The 6,032-nt window shown below is 42.7% G+C and overlaps 2 pseudogenes; both read left to right on the top strand.

Moving 5' to 3' along the window:
* Nucleotides 1–380: 380 nt before the first annotated feature.
* LOC147887633 (aureusidin synthase pseudogene) lies at nt 381–2,109 on the top strand (annotated as a pseudogene).
* A 2,726-nt stretch (nt 2,110–4,835) lies between these two features.
* On the top strand, nt 4,836–5,805 carry LOC147887634 (amino acid transporter AVT6E-like; annotated as a pseudogene).
* Nucleotides 5,806–6,032: the final 227 nt, after the last annotated feature.

The following is a 6,032-nucleotide window of genomic DNA, read 5'->3' on the forward strand; positions in this document are numbered from 1 at the left end:
GTATCTTTATGGTGTCTGCGCTCCTAACTTCAATTCCTAAGAACGTGGAGGAGTCGGAGTCCGAAAAACACTAGAATATACAGAATACTTTACTGTTTGAGAATGCCATCGACGTTGGCAAAGCCAGTTCTCTGTGCGGTTGAGATCGAGGTACGCGTACCTTGAACATTCCGCAGCGTGCTTGAATGCGCGGTCGCTATGATACACGGTCCCAAGCTATACACTTCACTGAATCGTACTAGGTGTCGGAAAAGGAGTTCTAACATTACGTGGTGCATTCTGCATCGTTTACCATTTCCGTGTCACGCTTTCCTTGCTACGCTTTTGCGATTTATAAACCACCCATGGAGTGGTTCCTTCTAGCATCACTCAGGCTAATTGATCCCAAGCAGGAGAATTTTCTTCCTGCCTTGGAGATCGACCATTTAGAATGGGTGCCCAGCTTCAGCATCGTTGGAGCGAAAGCAGCCTTGCTACGTTACTCGTAGTGCTCGTGTTATACGCCTCTTGCATCTCCTCCTCAACTGCGTTGCCCATCCCTGCCCCCGATATCTCCATTTGCCACCTTCCTTTCTATCTTCCTGCCGGAGAAACTCCTTTCGATTGCTGTGCACCCGTGTCTGAGAGACCCGCTATAGACTTCCAGCTCAACCAGAGCTCTCAGTCTCCCTTGCGCGTGAGGCGACCTGCACACAAGCTTGACCAAGAATACATCGAGAAGCTTAGATTGGGATACACACTGATGAAAGCCCTGCCCTCTGACGATCCCCGCTCCTTCCGTCAGCAAGCGAATATTCACTGTGCTTACTGCAATAGCGTTTACCTTGAGCGCAACACGAATGTCTCCTATGAGATTCATGATTCCTGGCTTTTCTTCTCGTTTCATCGCTGGTACATCTATTTTCATGAGAGGATCCTAGGTAGACTGTTGGGAGACGAGACCTTTGCACTGCCCTTCTGGAATTACGACCACCCTGACGGAGCTTCGATGCCCCAGGTTTATGTCGATTTTCCTGAGCTTACCGATGAGCTTAGACAACAATCACACACGCGACCGCCTGCTGTGGTGATCTTGGATTATCCTGCGACTCCTAATGGGACAGAGCGCTCTCCAGAGGTGCAACTAGAGGTAAACCGGCGCATCATGTACAACGTGATGATCAGCGGTGCAACAACTCAGTTCGCATTCTTTGGCGAGCCTCTACGAAGGGGAGATGAGGTAATGCCCGGCAGGGGTACCGTCGAGATGGCGCCCCACAATGTGGTACATGGATGGACCGGTGACTACCAAGAGCTGGGCTGGAAAGACATGGGATCTTTCTACGCAGCTGCTCGGGATCCCGTCTTCTATGCGCATCACGCCAGCCTCGACAGGCTATGGGACGTGTGGAAGACACTAGCTCCGCAGAATCAAGATATCGATGACCCGGACTATCTTGAGTCCGGTTTCGCGTTCTACAACGAGGATGCAGAGCTTGTAAACGTGAAAGTGAGGGATTCACTCGACAGTGCCAAATTAGGATACACCTACGAGGAAGTAGAAAACGTATGGCTTGATGCAAAACCAACACCATTAAGCAACGGGACGGCAGTTCTTTTGGCGAACGCTACGTTGTGCATGCTGGGAGAGGTATTGTCGGAGCCATGCTCTCTACTGGTAATGAGAAGTCCGGAAGCTGCCCTAGAAGCAGAAGAGATCTTGGCATTCCTTGACATCGACGTGCAGTTAGGAAAGGACCAGGCCAAGTTTGACGTGTTCGTAAATCTGCCGTCTGCAAATGAGACCACGACGCCGGCCTGCACAGAATACGCCGGCAGCTTCTCTATGCTGCCAAGATTTGCGGTGAGCAGCCCGGATAATCTCATTCGAACGTCTGTGAGGCTTGCAACCATCGGGTTCATCGTGAAAGAGCTGGGTTTGAGGGCGGAAGAGAGCTTGGTGGTGACGATTGTGCCTAGAGCGGGTTCTGCTTGTTCCATCTCCTCCGTCAACATGGAGTATCAAGCGTCTCTCACCCTCTCATCCTTCCAGTGAACTTCAGTAACAAGAAAATATAGGAGCAAGTCCTGTAGCTATTGCCAAATATATTATTATTTTAATAGCTACCAAGCGTCATGCATTTAATTAAGTTGCGTATAAGCTCTCTTCTTCCTTGAGTCTCGATTTTTACGTCACTTGTCTTCTTCGTTGAGTGCATGATTGCTTTTGCTATTTCCTACAATTGTGTTGCTCTTGCTTTTGTGTACATTTATGTTGCTTTTGTACTTACTAGTGTTTGATCTATCATCTATGCATCTCAAAGTGAGGTTTCATTCTCTGTTGAATAGTGGATAGTACAAGTCTATTCTAAGAGTTTTGAAAGAATCCACTCATTTAGACACATATAGAGTGGAAATTATTAAGAGAACACGATCTAATGGAATTGAGTTTCCATTCAATAGATTTAGTAATTCTTTTATGTGCAATTGCAAGGGGTGCTACCATCCACTTAGGCACACTAGCAACCCCCCTTAGTCTATTTGTTAAATTAGATGTTTTGGAATAAATTTGATAAATTCTGAGGTCATTTCTTATGTATAGTTTAGATTGTATTAGATACAGTTATCATTCATCTTTCCATTATCATGGCCATTTTTCAGTTGAAAGAAATAGATCATAGGTAAGTGTGTTCATTTGTGGAATTGCACTATTGCAATTAAGGAACAATGCCTCTGTCCATAGCAACATGGATTTCTTTGCTTTGTATGAATACATATACACTATAGCATAAAATTACAAAATGATGAAATAGTGGATTTAGATGTGCAATACTTGTTTAAGTTCAATTCCAATCATTCGTGACTTTGCACATGCACGCATGCACATATACAGACATTAATTTATTTATTTATATTTTATTTTACATACATTAAGTTAAAATTAATATTTATATCTTAATTAATATGAATTTATAAGTACATAGATATATGTAATCATAGAAATATTATTTCATTAGGATATTGTGCATGCTAACTATATTGTTGATTTCCTTGATCTTTACTACAAGCTATGGGCCCATTATCGATGTTTTTTTCGATGCAAATTACTTTTGTTTAAAAATCTTACTTTGAAAACCATATATATTTCCATCAAATTTCATCGACATTGTAGTCTATTATCGTGGATATTTGCATCAATGCATGAACATATAGATGTTATTTTGTTGATATTTTGCTAAACAATTGTCTCTCTATTATTTTGATGTTTTTATTGACACTAATTTCGACCTTGTTAAATTTTCCAGACCTATTTTCGATAGTAGTATTGACACTGGTAAAACATTGAGAGTGTATCAACAAAAATATCGACACTTTTTTTGGAAATGAAATTTTTTAAAGGGACAGATTAGAGCTCGCCAAGCCCTAATCTTCCCCTTTGTATATAAAGGTGTTTTTACAAAACTATTTTGGCCATTTGCAAAAGTGTAGGCTACTTTGAATTCCCATCCTCATTGTTATCATCATCGTTGTCATCACCATCATCGTCCTCTTTCGCCCCTCTAGCTATTCCTCCATGGTCGTCATCCTCCTCCTCCTCCTCTTCCCCCCTCTACCTGCTCCTTCATGGTGGGCCTCTTCCAAGAATTCATGTGCATCCTGGGGCTTTTCAACAAGCCAACTTGTTGGAGAAGCTAGCACATCTTCAACTCTATTCTTGCATTTAAAAATAAATGTGTGTAGTTTAAAGAGCTTACATCAACAAATGGCACAAATACCCGACTTATTCGAGCCCTTGGGCTCCTTCAACTCTTTCTTTGCAATATTCCAGTCCTCGTCATGGACCCAATCAGGAATTTTTTTTGGCTGCCTTGTGTATTTGGTCTTTTCTAGATTTTAGCGCTAGAGCCATTTTGGACAGCATCCACTCGGAGTTGAACTCCTGCTTCTCTGGCACGTGGAATTCCTCCCTCAAAGATGCCAATATCCAATCCTTCTTCTTTAAGAGGTGGTGCCGAAAGTCACTCGTGACCTTCTTGAAGGCCTCTTCAAAGTTGATGCATCCTGGTGTGATGACCTTCTTACCTCGTGAATCCATTATTATGTGGAGAAATTGTTTAGAAGGCTCCATCACCAGATGCTTAGCCAAGGTCATCATCATCATCATCATCATCAACTACAACAACAATGCGGAGTCTTGGTGATTTACCTCATCATCATCAATGAGGTACTCTCGAGATCCCAAGATACCAAGGTCTACTCTAGCAATGGCTAGGCGAGCATGGCTGGTGGAGCAAGAGAAGGTTGCTCATCTTCACTTTCCCCTCTCTATTGTACACTCTCTTCACTTCTTACTATTGTATCTATTCATTTGGCCATAATTTTTGCGCTCCTATCCATGGGCATTGCCACAACCAAGCTCAAACGACGATATCTAGTACATCATCTACTCATAAACAGTCAATGAGCAAAAGAATTTCCAATGCACCGTAAAGAGCTACTCTTATCTTCTACATAAAATACCTAAGGATCCAGGATAAACATGAGCTATCTGCTATGGTCATTGTCAGTCTGTCGTTGGTGAGAAGTCCAAAATTCATCTTTAATAGGCCTTGAAAATAGAAAAAATATTTCAATGAACTACTTAAACTAAAACAACGAGGTGAGCTATTGATCCAACAAACGTAAAATCATTCGAAGAAACAACGTGCATTAGCAATCCAACTTTAAAATGAATTCATAAGTAGATTGTGCAAAGGAAACCTAGGCTTGCCGAGATGGTGCAAACCACATAGCTCAAGGAAAATGCTTGGAGAGCGACAAAAAGACACGATGAGCATGGTGCAATAGAGGCGAGCATGGAGCAAAAACGTCACCTCCTCCCTGATCCCAATTCCCTTCTCGACCTCCTCATGATTATCCCCATTATGATGAATGCCTTGATCTACGACTTCAACGTCACCCCATCTATTGTGAGCTCTGCGATTGCACCCCTTCTACCATGAACAAGGTGGGATGCATCTCCATCCTTCTATGAGTTGTCATCTACTCCATGACATCCGTCTCCGGGTACCTCCTCTGTGGCCTTCGATGTCCTCACTGACTTTGACAAGGATCTAATTAGTGCCCTTTTTAGCGAGATTATCCAAGTGGGGTCCATCCTGCATCTCATGATTATCTTCCCTGTCATCTATTTCTTGCTCCGCCAAACAGCCAATTTGTTTTTCTTCTCACTATCTCCCAAGAGCAATTCGTGGCTTATTTTCTTACATTGTTGTACCTATTCTTCTACATAAACAAAAAAGTGGATGCGAGATGCCACTTAATTGGGCTCCACGGTGATCCCCAACATCTAGATTATGTTCCAATTCACAAGAGCCACCACGGGGCTATTCCTAGGATTTGTCTTCCCAGTTCTAGTGGGATTGAGGTGGTGGAAGTCTTTAAGTATTAAATCGTGCAAACGTTGGGGCTGATGCTTGTGTGGTGTTGGGTTATGTTGGCCATGGCTATGACCGTGAGCTTCATTGGGTCACCAAGAGCATCATCAATTTGGCCACTAGCCTGCACACTCCTGATCCAATTTCCTCCAAGCTACCCCTTCAAGCCTCTGAGAGTCGGTTTATGAATTTAATGTGCATTGTTGTGGATGCTTTTATTGCCTACATGCAACATTGTGACCCAATTACCACACATCTTCTATACTATATATTAAGGAGAGTGAACATCATGATAATACCGATGCCTGGAGGCTCAAAAAGGGTAAAAAATGCCCTGAATGGGGGAATTGCACTTAATATGCGATTTGGCCAGCAAGCAGAGGGTTGATTTGGGAGTTTTCGCTCATTCCGAACATGCTTGCGATGTTAGAACCATCAAATTCTACACAAAAAATCAAGGATCTTATATATGCATTTAATGTGAAGCCTGAGTACTAGACTAACATTTTTGCAGTAAGTATCTATATTTTATGGCTTTTGAGTGAAATAGTGAATTTGTTAGAGGGCCCCAAAATGAGTTCCCTTCTTTCCTAATGTTCTGGCTACTAGCAATAG

Source organism: Dipteris shenzhenensis, chromosome 22 (genome assembly GCF_047967505.1).
Source record: "Dipteris shenzhenensis isolate YYH24624 ecotype China chromosome 22, Dip_SZ_1.0, whole genome shotgun sequence".
NCBI lineage: Eukaryota > Viridiplantae > Streptophyta > Polypodiopsida > Gleicheniales > Dipteridaceae > Dipteris > Dipteris shenzhenensis.